Source organism: Tribolium castaneum, unplaced genomic scaffold, assembly GCF_031307605.1.
Source record: "Tribolium castaneum strain GA2 unplaced genomic scaffold, icTriCast1.1 ptg000017l, whole genome shotgun sequence".
NCBI classification, from domain to species: Eukaryota; Metazoa; Arthropoda; class Insecta; order Coleoptera; family Tenebrionidae; genus Tribolium; species Tribolium castaneum.
Window position 1 is genome coordinate 810684 of NW_026986632.1, and position 15096 is coordinate 825779.

The following is a 15096-nucleotide window of genomic DNA, read 5'->3' on the forward strand; positions in this document are numbered from 1 at the left end:
TAGGACTCTTATAGGGTCAAAAAGTATCAGTTTGGATTAAAACAAATTATTTTTGTTGAGTCTCAGTCTGAATTGTTTATCAGTTCAAACAAAAACGGCTTATTTTAGACGATCTTTTGCTTTGAACAAGAAAACTTACATAGAACAGATTAAAAACGTATTAATCTGGCATAAAAGAGCAATTTATGTATCACTTCGGATAAAGGCAGCTAATCCTATTCGTTTTATTGCTTAAAATAGACAAAATTGTTAATAAATCTAACAAAAACGCTGTATTCTAGCACAAAATACTAATTACATTATAGTATCGACGAGAATAGCTTATTTGGAATGATTCTATGCTTCCAAACGAGTAAATTTTTATTAAACAGATGCCAAACCTCATGTTTTGTCCTATAAAGACATTTTATATTGCAGTTTGTATTAAAACAAAATATTTTCGTTGATTCTTTGTTAGAAGCAGCAAACCTAACATTAAAGAATCTGAAAACTTTGTATTCGGACACAAACCACCGAATTTTGTATCAGTTTAGACAAAAACGGTTGATTTTCGACAATATTTTGCTTTGAACAAGAAAACTTATATCAAACTGACTAAAAACGTCTTATTTTAGCACAAAACAAAAGATTTGCGTTATAGTCTTAACGAGAGCTGTTAATTTCAAACGGTTCTATGCTTTGAAACGAGTAAACTTTCACTGTACAGAGGAAAAACATCTTATTTCGCCTTTTAAAAACGATTCATGCCACAGTTTGGATAAAAACCAATTATTTTCGTTAATTCATTGTTACAAACATGAAACCTTACATCAAAGTAACTGAAAACCCCTTATTCAGGCACAGAAATTCGAATTACGTTTCAGTCTGAACAAAAACTGCTTACTTTAGACGATCCTTTGTTTTGAATACAAAAACTTACATTAAAAAGATTAAAAACGTCTTATTCTGGCTGAAAACTGCAAATTATATATTACTCTAGATAAAAGCAATTTATCCTGATTACTCCTTTACTTAGAATAGAGTAAACTTGTATAAAACTTAATAAAAACTTTAAATTTCGTCTCAAAGAAATAATTTACGTTATAGTTTTGACCAGCACTGTTTATTTCAAACGATTTTATGATTCGAAACTAATGAACTTTTATGAGGCAGATGCAAAACCACATATTACAATATAAAGCGTTGTTTTAAAGCAAATTATTACCTTTTGCAACAAGAAATTTCACGTCAAAGAAACTGAAAACATCGTATCCATGCACAAATATCGAATTACGTATCAGTTTAGGCAAATACAGCTTATTTTAAACGATTCCTTGCTATAAACAAGAAAAATTTTATCAAACATATTGAAAATGTCTTATTCTCGAAAATAAGAGCAAATTATGTATCAGTTTTAACAAAAGCGGATTACTCTGTTTGATTCTATGCTTAGAGTAGAGTAAACTACTATAAAACGTAATGAAAACTCTATATTCAAGCTCAAAAGAACAAATTACGTTATAGTTTTGACAAAAAAAAATTATTTCGGACGACTACATATTTCGAAGTAAGCAAACTTTAATTGAACAAGTGCAAAAGCTAATACTTTGCTTTAAAATAACGATTTATGTGGTAATATGGTATTTTGCATCTGTCCTATAAAAGTTTACTCGTTTCGCTCCATTGAATCATTCGAAATAAATTATTTTGACACAACAACGAAAATAATTTTTTTGTTTAAACTGTAACATGTCGTTTTTATAAAACGAACTAAGACGTTTGGCATCTGTTTAGTGAAAGTTTTCTCGTTTGGGGGCATAAAATCGTTTGAAATTAACAGTTCTGGTCAAAACTATAACGTAAATTATTTCTTTGAGACGAAATTTAAAGTTTTCATTAAGTTTTATACAAGTTTGCTCTATTCTAAGCAAAGGAGTAATCAGGATAAACTGCTTTTATCCAAAGTAATACATAATTTGCAGTTTTGAGCCAGAATAAGACGTTTTTAATCTTTTTAATGTAAGTTTTCGTGTTCAAAAGAAAGAATCGTCTAAAATAAGCAATTTGTGTCCAGACTGAAACGTAATTTGATTTTCTGGGCCTGAATAAGAGGTTTTCAGTTTCTTTGATGTAAGGTTTCTTGTTTGTAACAATGAATAAACGAAAATCATTGGTTTTAATCCAAACTGTGACATAAATCGTTTTTTAAAGGCGAAATCAGACGTTTTGCCTCTGTTCAGTGAAAGTATACTGGTTTCAAAGCATAGAATCGTTTGAAATTAACAGTTCTCGTCAAGACTATAACGCAAATCTTTAAAGTGATACAAAGAAATAATTTACGTAATAGTTTTGACCAGAACTGTTAATTTCAAACGATTTTATGCCCCCAAACGAGAAAACTTTCACTAAGCAGATGCCAAACGTCTTAGTTCGTTTTATAAAAGCGACTTATGTTACAGTTTAAACAAAAACAAATTATTTGTGTTGTTGTTGTGTCAAAATAATTTATTTCTAATGATTCAATGGAGCGAAACGGGTAAACTTTTATAGGACAGATGCAAAATACCATATTACCACATAAATCATTATTTTAAAGCAAAGTATTAGCTTTTGCACATGTTCAATTAAAGTTTGCTTACTTCGAAGTATGTAATCGTCCGAAATATTTTTTTTTGTCAAAACTATAACGTAATTTGTTCTTTTGAGCTTAAATATAGAGTTTTCATTACGTTTTATAGTAGTTTACTCTACTCTAAGCATAGAATCAAACAGAGTAATCCGCTTTTGTTAAAACTGATACATAATTTGCTCTTATTTTCGAGAATAAGACGTTTTCAATATGCTTGATAAAATTTTTCTTGTTTATAGCAAGGAATCGTTTAAAATAAGCTGTATTTGCCTAAACTGATACGTAATTAGATATTTATGTATGGATACGAAGTTTTCAGTTTCTTTGACGTGAAATTTCTTGTTGCAAAAGGTAATACTTTGCTTTAAAACAACGCTTTATATGGTAATATGTGGTTTTGCATCTGCCCCATAAAAGTTCATTAGTTTCGAATCATAATTTCGTTTGAAATAAACAGTGCTGGTCAAAACTATAACGTAAATTATTTCTTTGAGACGAAATTTAAAGTTTTCATTAAGTTTTATACAAGTTTACTCTATTCTAAGTAAAGGAGTAATCAGGATAAATTGCTTTTATCTAGAGTAATATATAATTTGCAGTTTTCAGCCAGAATAAGACGTTTTTAATCTTTTTAATGTAAGTTTTCGTGTTCAAAACAAAGGATCGTCTAAAATAAGCAGTTTTTGTCCAGACTGAAACGTAATTCGAATTTTTGTGCCTAAATAAGGGGTTTTCAGTTTCTTTGATGTAAGGTTTCTTGTTTGTAACAATGAATTAACAAAAATAATTGGTTTTTATCCAAACTGTGGCATGAATCAGCTTTAAGACTATAACGCAAATCTTTTGTTTTGTGCTAAAATAAGACGTTTTTAGTCAGTTTGATATAAGCTTTCTTGTTCAAAGCAAAATATTGTCGAAAATCAACCGTTTTTGTCTAAACTGAAACAAAATTCGGTGGTTTGTGTCCGAATACAAAGTTTTCAGATTCTTTAATGTTAGGTTTGCTGCTTCCAACAAAGAATCAACGAAAATATTTTGTTTTAATACAAACTGCAATATAAAATGTCTTTATAGGACAAAACATGATGTTTGGCATCTGTTTATTAAAAATTTACTCGTTTGGAAGCATAGAATCATTCCAAATAAGCTATTCTCGTCGAAACTATAATGTAATTAGTATTTTGTGCTAGAATACAGCGTTTTTGTTAGATTTATTAACAATTTTGTCTATTTTAAGTAATGAAACGAATAGGATTAGCTGCCTTTATCCAAAGTGATACATAAATTGCTTTTTTATGCCAGATTAATACGTTTTTAGTCTGTTCGATGTAAGTTTTCTTGTTCAAAGCAAAAGATCGTCTAAAGTAAGCCGTTTTTGTTTGAACTGATGAACAATTCAGACTGAGAGTCAACAAAAATAATTTGTTTTTATCCAAACTGATAATTTTTGACCCTATAAGAGTCCTATAAGAGTCCGAGATACGCCGTTCTCGTCAAGTCTATAACGTAATTCGTTTTTTTGTGTCAGAATACGACGTTTTCTGTCTGTTTAATATAAGTTTTTAATAATAATAATAATAATAACAATAATAATAATAATAATAATAACAATAATAATAATAAAAATAATAATAGAAATAAAAGTAAGCTTAGTTTTCTAAGCCAAAATGAAGCTTATTTTGTGTGTTATATGAGCGCTTTCTCATTTCTATGCAAGAAATCATCTGTGATCTGTATTTTTAGGCAAGAAATTGTCTAAAATTAATAACTCATTTTAAAACTGGTATAAAAACATTTACTATACAAAAGTTAATAATAATAATAATAATAATAATAATAATAACAATAATAATAATAATAATAATAATAATAATAATAATAATAATAATAATAATAATAATAGTAATAATAATAATAATAATAGTAATAATGATAATAATACTTATAATAATGAATTTCTTTCTAAATTAAAGCTTAGTTTTTCTAAGCAAAAATGATGCTTATTTTGTGTGTTATATGAGCGCTTTCTCATTTCTATGCAAGAAATCATCTGTGATCTGTATTTTTAGGCAAGAAATTGTCTAAAATTAATAACTCATTTTAAAACTCGTATAAAAACATTTACTATACAAAAGTTAATAATAATAATAATAACAATAATAATAATATTAATAATAATAATAATAATAATAATAATAATAATAAAAATAATAATAGAAATAAAAGTAAGCTTAGTTTTCTAAGCAAAAATGAAGCTTATTTTGTGTGTTATATGAGCGCTTTCTCATTTCTATGCAAGAAATCATCTGTGATCTGTATTTTTAAGCAAGAAATTGTCTAAAATTAATAACTCATTTTAAAACTGGTATAAAAACATTTACTATACAAAAGTTAATAATAATAATAATAATAATAGTAATAATAATAATAATAATAATAGTAATAATAATAATAATAATAATAATAATAATAATAATAATAGTAATAAAAGAAATAATAATAATAATAATAATAATAATAATAATGTTAATAATACTTATAATAATGAATTTCTTTCTAAATTAAAGCTTAGTTTTTCTAAGCAAAAATGATGCTTATTTTGTGTGTTATATGAGCGTTTTCTCATTTCTATGCAAGAGATCATCTGTGATCTGTGTTTTTAGGCAAGAAATTGAATAAAATTAATAACTCATTTTAAAACTGGTATAAAAACATTTACTATACAAAAGTTAATAATAATAATAATAATAATAATAACAATAATAATAATAATAATAATAATAATAATAATAATAATAATAATAATAATAATAGTAATAATAATAATAAAAGAAACAATAATAATAATAATAATAATAATAATAATGATAATAATACTTATAATAATAAATTTCTTTCTAAATTAAAGCTTAGTTTTTCTAAGCAAAAATGATGCTTATTTTGTGTTATCTGAGCGTTTTCTCATTTCTATGCAAGAGATCATCTGTGATCTGTGTTTTTAGGCAAGAAATTGTCTAAAATTAATAACTCATTTTAAAACTGGTATAAAAACATTTACTATACAAAAGTTATAATCGGTCTTTAATAATAATACTATTAATAATAATAATAATAATAATAATAATAATAATAATAATAAGAATAATAATAATAATAATAAGAATAGTAATAATAATAATAAAAATAATAGTAATAATAATAATAATAATAAAAATAAAAATAATAGTAGTAGTAAAAGTAAGCTTAGTTTTCTAAGCCAAAATGAAGCTTATTTTGTGTTATATGAGCGTTTTCTCATTTCTATGCAAAAGATCATGTGTGATCTGTGTTTTAAGTTGTGTCAGAATACGACGTTTTCTGTCTGTTTAATATAACTTTTTAATAATAATAATAATAATAATAATAATAATAATAATAATAACAATAATAATAATAATAATAATAATAATAATAATAATAGTAATAGTAACAAAAGTAATAATAATAATAATACTTTTAAAAAGGAAAAATGGAGCTTATTTTGTGTGTTACATGAGCGTTTTCTCATTTTTATGCAAAAGATCATGTGTGATCTGTGTTTTTAGGCAATCTAAGCCATTTTATAGTTTTTAATATTTAACAAAAATTTGCTTTAAAATAAAATGTTTGAAAAACCGAAATTAAACTAAATTAATTGTGTCTAACACTTTAGTAGAGGAAAAAGGAGAGACATAAAAGTCTCTAAAGTCTTAAAGTTGTCTTTAGTCGTCATATTAATAACAATAACATTTATAATAACAATACTAGTAGTACTAAATTTGCTTATATGCAAGCGCTTAATTAAGGTAACAGTTTTTTTGTTTTCTGCCTATATCTCGAAAACAGTTACTCCTATCAATTTTTACTTTTTCACCAAAATTAAAGGTGATAAAATTTCCTACAAAATAGTTATTTGCATTTTTCATGTAGAACTAACCATAAGCGAGATATAAGTTTGAAAATAATTATTAATTAAAAAAAAGTGTTTTAACAGAAAATGTCTTGTGATTTAAAATACACTTAATTTGTTGGGTCCAATACTTTATTAGAAGAAAAAGGAGGTGACATAAAAGTCATTGAAGTCTTCAGAGTCGTTTTTAAATGCTGCATTTTTGACTTCGTCTCAAACATTGAAAACTGAATTACATTTTTGTTCAGTAACAGTTACAGTTTTCTTATTGGTTTTTGCTTATATCTCGAAAACAGTTACTCCTATCAAATTTTATCTTTCTTTCAAAATTAAAGCTGATAAAATTTCCAACAAAAGAGTTATTTACATTTTTCTTGTAGGACCAAGCATAAACGAGTTATAGAGTTGGATATAAATAATATTTAACAAAAATTTGCTTTAAAATAAAATGCTTGAAAAACCGGAATTAAACTAAATTAATTGTGTCTAACACTTTAGTAGAGAAAAAAGAAAAAGACATAAAAGTCACCAAAGTCTTCAGAATCGTTTTTAGTCGTCATATTAAAAACAATAACATTAATAATAATAATACTAATAGTACTAAATCTGCTTATATGCAAGCGCTTTATTAAGGTAACAGTTTTTTGGTTTCTTGCTTATATCTCGAAAACAGTTACTCCTATGAATTTTTGTCTTTCTTTCAAAATTAAAGCAGATAAAATATTCTACAAAATAGTTATTTGCATTTTTCTTGTAGGACCAACCATAAGCGAGTTATAGAGTTGGATATAAATAATATTTAACAAAAATTTGCTTTAAAATAAAATGTTTGAAAAACTGAAATTAAACTAATTTAACTGTGTCTAACACTTTAGTAGAGAAAAAAGGAAAAGACATAAAAGTCACTAAAGGTTTCAGAGTTGTCTTTAGTTGTCATATTAATAACAATAACATTAATAATAATAATACTAATAGTACTAAATTTGCTTATATGCAAACGCTTAATTAAGGTAACAGTGTTTTGGTTTCTTGCTTATATCTCGAAAACAGTTACTCCTATCAATTTTTATCTATTTACTAAAATTCAAGCTGATAAAATTTCCTACAAAATAGTTATTTGCATTTTTCATGTAGGACTAACCATAAGCGAGATATATGATTGAAAATAATTAATATTTAAAAAAAAAGTGCTTTAACAGAAAATGTCTTGTGATTTAAAATACACTTAATTTATTGGGTCCAATACTTTATTAGAAGAAAAAGGAAGTGACATAAAAGTCACTGAAGTCTTCAGAGTCGTTTTTAAATGCTGCAGTTTCGTCTTCGTCTCAAACATTGAAAACCGAATTACATTTTTGTTCAGTAACAGTCACAGTTTTCTTATTGGTTTTTTGCTTATATCTCGAAAACAGTTACTCCTATCAATTTTTATCTTTTTTTCAAAATTAATGCTGATAAAATTTCCTACAAAATAGTTATTTGCATTTTTCTTGTAGGACCAACCATAAGCGAGTTATAGAGTTGGATATAAATAATATTTAACAAAAACTTGCTTTAAAATAAAATGTTTGAAAAACTGAAATTAAACTAATTTAATTGTGTCTAACACTTTAGTAGAGGAAAAAGAAGAAGACATAAAAGTCACTAAAGGTTTCAAAGTTGTCTTTAATCGTCATATTAATAACAATAACATTAATAATAATAATACTAATAGTACTAAATTTGCTTATATGCAAACGCTTAATTAAGGTAACAGTGTTTTGGTTTCTTGCTCATATCTCGAAAACAGTTACTCCTATCAATTTTTAACTTTTTACTAAAATTCAAGCTGATAAAATTTCCTACAAAATAGTTATTTGCATTTTTTATGTAGGACTAACCATAAGCGAGATATAAGATTGAAAATAATTAATATTTAAAAAAGAAGTGCTTTAACAGAAAATGTCTTGTGATTTAAAATACACTTAATTTATTAGGTCCAATACTTTATTAGAAAAAAAAGGGAGTGACATATAAGTCACTGAAGTCTTCAGAGTCGATTTTAAATGCTGCATTTTCGTCTTCGTCTCAAACATTGAATACTGAATTACATTTTTGTTCTGAGACGGTAACAGTTTTTCTTTGGTTTTTTGCTTATATCTCGAAAACAGTTACTTCTATCAATTTTTATCTTTCTTTCAAAATTAAAGCTGATAACATTTCCTACAAAATAGTTATTTGCATTTTTCTTGTAGGACCAACCATAAGCGAGTTATAAAGTTGGATATAAATAATATTTAACAAAAACTTGCTTAAAAATAAAATGTTTGAAATACTGAAATTAAACTAAATTAATTGTGTCTAACACTTTAGTAGAGAAAAAAGAAAAAGACATAAAAGTCACCAAAGTCTTCAAAATCGTTTTTAGTCGTCATATTAATAACAATAACATTAATAATAATAATACTAATAGTACTAAATCTGCTTATATGCAAGCGCTTTATTAAGGTAACAGTTTTTTGGTTTCTTGCTTATATCTCGAAAACAGTTACTCCTATGAATTTTTGTCTTTCTTTCAAAATTAAAGCTGATAAAATATTCTACAAAATAATTATTTGCATTTTTCTTGTAGGACCAACCATAAGCGAGTTATAGAGTTGGATATAAATAATATATAACAAAAATTTGCTTTAAAATAAAATGTTTGAAAAACTGAAATTAAACTAATTTAACTGTGTCTAACACTTTAGTAGAGGAAAAAGGAAAAGACATAAAAGTCACTAAAGGTTTCGGAGTTGTCTTTAGTTGTCATATTAATAACAATAACATTAATAATAATAATACTAATAGTACTAAATTTGCTTATATGCAAACGCTCAATTAAGGTAACAGTGTTTTGGTTTCTTGCTTATATCTCGAAAACAGTTACTCCTATCAATTTTTATCTTTTTACTAAAATTTAAGCTGATAAAATTTCCTACAAAATAGTTATTTGCATTTTTCATGTAGGACTAACCATAAGCGAGATATAAGTTTGAAAATAATTAATATTTAAAAAAAAGTGCTTTAACAGAAAATGTCTTGTGATTTAAAATACACTTAATTTATTAGGTCCAATACTTTATTAGAAGAAAAAGGGGGTGACATATAAGTCACTGAAGTCTTTAGAGTCGATTGTAAATGCTGCATTTTCGTCTTCGTCTCAAACATTGAAAACTGAATTACATTTTTGTTCTGAAACGGTAACAGTTTTCACTTTGGTTTTTTGCTTATATCTCGAAAACAATTACTCCTATCAGTTTTTATTTTTTTTTCAAAATAAAGCTGATAAAATTTTCTACAAAATAGTTATTTGCATTTTTCTTGTAGAACCAACCATAAGCGAGTTATAAAGTTGGATATAAATAATATTTAACAAAAACTTGCTTAAAAATTAAATGTTTGAAATACTGAAATTAAACTAAATTAATTGTGTCTAACACTTTAGTAGAGAAAAAAGAAAAAGACATAAAAGTCACCAAAGTCTTCAGAATCGTTTTTAGTCCTCATATTAATAACAATAACATTAATAATAATAATACTAATAGTACTAAATTTGCTTACATGCAAACGCTTAATTCAGGTAACAATTTTTTGGTTTCTTGCTTATATCTCGAAAACAGTTACTCCTATCAATTTTTATCTTTTAACTAAAATTAAAGCTGATAAAATTTCCTACAAAATAGTTAATTGCATTTTTATTGTAGGACTAACCATAAGCGAGATATAAGTTTGAAAATAATTAAAATTTAAAAAAAAGTGCTTCAACAGAAAATGTCTTGTGATTTAAAATACACTTAATTTATTGGGTCCAATACTTTATTAGAAGAAAAAAGAGGTGACAGAAAGGTCACTGAAGTCTTTAGAGTCGTTTGTAAATGCTGCATTTTCGTCTTCGTCTCAAACATTGAAAACTGAATTATATTTTTGTTCAGTAACTGTTACAGTTTTCTTATTGGTTTTTTGCTTATATCTCGAAAACAGTTACTCCTATCAATTTTTATCTTTCTTTTAAAATTAAAGCTGATAAAGCTTCCTACAAAATAGTTATTTGCATTTTTCTTGTAGGACCAACCATAAGCGAGTTATAGAGTTGGATATAAATAATATTTAACAAAAATTTGCTTTAAATAAAATGTTTGAAAAACCGAAATTAAACTAAATTAATTGAGTCTAACACTTTAGTAGAGAAAAAAGAAAAAGACATAAAAGTCACCAAAGTCTTCAGAATCGTTTTTAGTCGTCATATTAATAACAATAACATTAATAATAATAATACTAATAGTACTAAATCTGCTAATATGCAAGCGCTTTATTAAGGTAACAGTTTTTTGGTTTCTTGCTTATATCTCGAAAACAGTTACTCCTATCAATTTTTATCTTTTTGTCAAAATTAAAGCTGATAAAATTTCCTACAAAATAGTTATTTGCATTTTTCTTGTAGGACCAACCATAAGCGAGTTATAGAGTTGGATATAAATAATATTTAACAAAAATTTGCTTTAAAATAAAATGTTTGAAAAACTGAAATTAAACTAATTTAATTGTGTCTAACACTTTAGTAGAGGAAAAAGAAGAAGACATAAAAGTCACTAAAGGTTTCAAAGTTGTCTTTAATCGTCATATTAATAACTATAACATTAATAATAATAATACTAATTGTACTAAATTTGCTTATATGCAAACGCTTACTTAAGGTAACAGTGTTTTGGTTTCTTGCTCATATCTCGAAAACAGTTACTCCTATCAATTTTTATTTTTTTACTAAAATTCAAGCTGATAAAATTTCCTACAAAATAGTTATTTGCATTTTTTATGTAGGACTAACCATAAGCGAGATATAAGATTGAAAATAATTAATATTTAAAAAAGAAGTGCTTTAACAGAAAATGTCTTGTGATTTAAAATACACTTAATTTATTAGGTCCAATACTTTATTAAAAAAAAAGGGGGTGACATATAAGTCACTGAAGTCTTCAGAGTCGATTTTAAATGCTGCATTTTCGTCTTCGTCTCAAACATTGAAAACTGAATTACATTTTTGTTTTGAAACGGTAACAGTTTTTACTTTGGTTTTTTGCTTATATCTCGAAAACAGTTACTCCTATCAATTTTTATCTTTCTTTCAAAATTAAAGCTGATAACATTTCCTACAAAATAGTTATTTGCATTTTTCTTGTAGGACCAACCATAAGCGAGTTATAAAGTTGGATATAAATAATATTTAACAAAAACTTGCTTAAAAATAAAATGTTTGAAATACTGAAATTAAACTAAATTAATTGTGTCTAACACTTTAGTAGAGAAAAAAGAAAAAGACATAAAAGTCACCAAAGTTTTCAGAATTGTTTTTAGTCGTCATATTAATAACAATAACATTAATAATAATAATACTCATAGTACTAAATCTGCTTATATGCAAGCGCTTTATTAAGGTAACAGTTTTTTGGTTTCTTGCTTATATCTCGAAAACAGTTACTCCTATAAATTTTTGTCTTTTTTTCAAAATTAAAGCTGATAAAATTTCCTACAAAATAGTTATTTGCATTTTTCTTGTAGGACCAACCATAAACGAGTTATAGAGTTGGATATAAATAATATTTAACAAAAATTTGCTTTAAAATAAAATGTTTGAAAAACTGAAATTAAACTAATTTAATTGTGTCTAACACTTTAGTAGAAGAAAAAGGAAAAGACATAAAAGTCACTAAAGGTTTCAGAGTTGTCTTTAGTTGTCATATTAATAACAATAACATTAATAATAATAATACTAATAGTACTAAATTTGCTTATATGCAATCGCTTAATTAAGGTAACAGTGTTTTGATTTCTTGCTTATATCTCGAAAACAGTTACTCCTATCAATTTTTATCTTTTTACTAAAATTCAAGCTGATAAAATTTCCTACAAAATAGTTATTTGCATTTTTCATGTAGGACTAACCATAAGCGAGATATATGATTGAAAATAATTAATATTTAAAAAAAAAGTGCTTTAACAGAAAATGTCTTGTGATTTAAAATACACTTAATTTATTGGGTCCAATACTTTATTAGAAGAAAAAGGAAGTGACATAAAAGTCACTGAAGTCTTCAGAGTCGTTTTTAAATGCTGCAGTTTCGTCTTCGTCTCAAACATTGAAAACTGAATTACATTTTTGTTCAGTAACAGTCACAGTTTTCTTATTGGTTTTTTGCTTATATCTCGAAAACAGTTACTCCTATCAATTTTTATCTTTCTGTCAAAATTAAAGCTGATAAAATTTCCTACAAAATAGTTATTTGCATTTTTCTTGTAGGACCAACCATAAGCGAGTTATAGAGTTGGATATAAATAATATTTAACAAAAATTTGCTTTAAAATAAAATGTTTGAAAAACTGAAATTAAACTAATTTAATTGTGTCTAACACTTTAGTAGAGGAAAAAGAAGAAGACATAAAAGTCACTAAAGGTTTCAAAGTTGTCTTTAATCGTCATATTAATAACAATAACATTAATAATAATAATACTAATTGTACTAAATTTGCTTATATGCAAACGCTTAATTAAGGTAACAGTGTTTTGGTTTCTTGCTCATATCTCGAAAACAGTTACTCCTATCAATTTTTATTTTTTTACTAAAATTCAAGCTGATAAAACTTCCTACAAAATAGTTATTTGCATTTTTTATGTAGGACTAACCATAAGCGAGATATAAGATTGAAAATAATTAATATTTAAAAAAGAAGTGCTTTAACAGAAAATGTCTTGTGATTTAAAATACACTTAATTTATTAGGTCCAATACTTTATTAAAAAAAAAAGGGGGTGACATATAAGTCACTGAAGTCTTCAGAGTCGATTTTAAATGCTGCATTTTCGTCTTCGTCTCAAACATTGAAAACTGAATTACATTTTTGTTCTGAAACGGTAACAGTTTTTACTTTGGTTTTTTGCTTATATCTCGAAAACAGTTACTCCTATCAATTTTTATCTTTCTTTCAAAATTAAAGCTGATAACATTTCCTACAAAATAGTTATTTGCATTTTTCTTGTAGGACCAACCATAAGCGAGTTATAAAGTTGGATATAAATAATATTTAACAAAAACTTGCTTAAAAATAAAATGTTGGAAATACTGAAATTAAACTAAATTAATTGTGTCTAACACTTTAGTAGAGAAAAAAGAAAAAGACATAAAAGTCACCAAAGTCTTCAGAATCGTTTTTAGTCGTCATATTAATAACAATAACATTAATAATAATAATACTAATAGTACTAAATCTGCTTATATGCAAGCGCTTTATTAAGGTAACAGTTTTTTGGTTTCTTGCTTATATCTCGAAAACAGTTACTCCTATGAATTTTTGTCTTTTTTTCAAAATTAAAGCTGATAAAATTTCCTACAAAATTGTTATTTGCATTTTTCTTGTAGGACCAACCATAAACGAGTTATAGAGTTGGATATAAATAATATTTAACAAAAATTTGCTTTAAAATAAAATGTTTGAAAAACTGAAATTAAACTAATTTAATTGTGTCTAACACTTTAGTAGAGGAAAAAGGAAAAGACATAAAAGTCACTAAAGGTTTCAGAGTTGTCTTTAGTTGTCATATTAATAACAATAACATTAATAATAATAATACTAATAGTACTAAATTTGCTTATATGCAATCGCTTAATTAAGGTAACAGTGTTTTGATTTCTTGCTTATATCTCGAAAACAGTTACTCCTATCAATTTTTATCTTTTTACTAAAATTCAAGCTGATAAAATTTCCTACAAAATAGTTATTTGCATTTTTCATGTAGGACTAACCATAAGCGAGATATATGATTGAAAATAATTAATATTTAAAAAAAAAGTGCTTTAACAGAAAATGTCTTGTGATTTAAAATACACTTAATTTATTGGGTCCAATACTTTATTAGAAGAAAAAGGAAGTGACATAAAAGTCACTGAAATCTTCAGAGTCGTTTTTAAATGCTGCAGTTTCGTCTTCGTCTCAAACATTGAAAACTGAATTACATTTTTGTTCAGTAACAGTCACAGTTTTCTTATTGGTTTTTTGCTTATATCTCGAAAACAGTTACTCCTATCAATTTTTATCTTTCTGTCAAAATTAAAGCTGATAAAATTTCCTACAAAATAGTTATTTGCATTTTTCTTGTAGGACCAACCATAAGCGAGTTATAGAGTTGGATATAAATAATATTTAACAAAAATTTGCTTTAAAATAAAATGTTTGAAAAACTGAAATTAAACTAATTTAATTGTGTCTAACACTTTAGTAGAGGATAAAGAAGAAGACATAAAAGTCACTAAAGGTTTCAAAGTTGTCTTTAATCGTCATATTAATAACAATAACATTAATAATAATAATACTAATTGTACTAAATTTGCTTATATGCAAACGCTTAATTAAGGTAACAGTGTTTTGGTTTCTTGCTCATATCTCGAAAACAGTTACTCCTATTAATTTTTATTTTTTTACTAAAATTCAAGCTGATAAAATTTCCTACAAAATAGTTATTTGCATTTTTTATGTAGGACTAACCATAA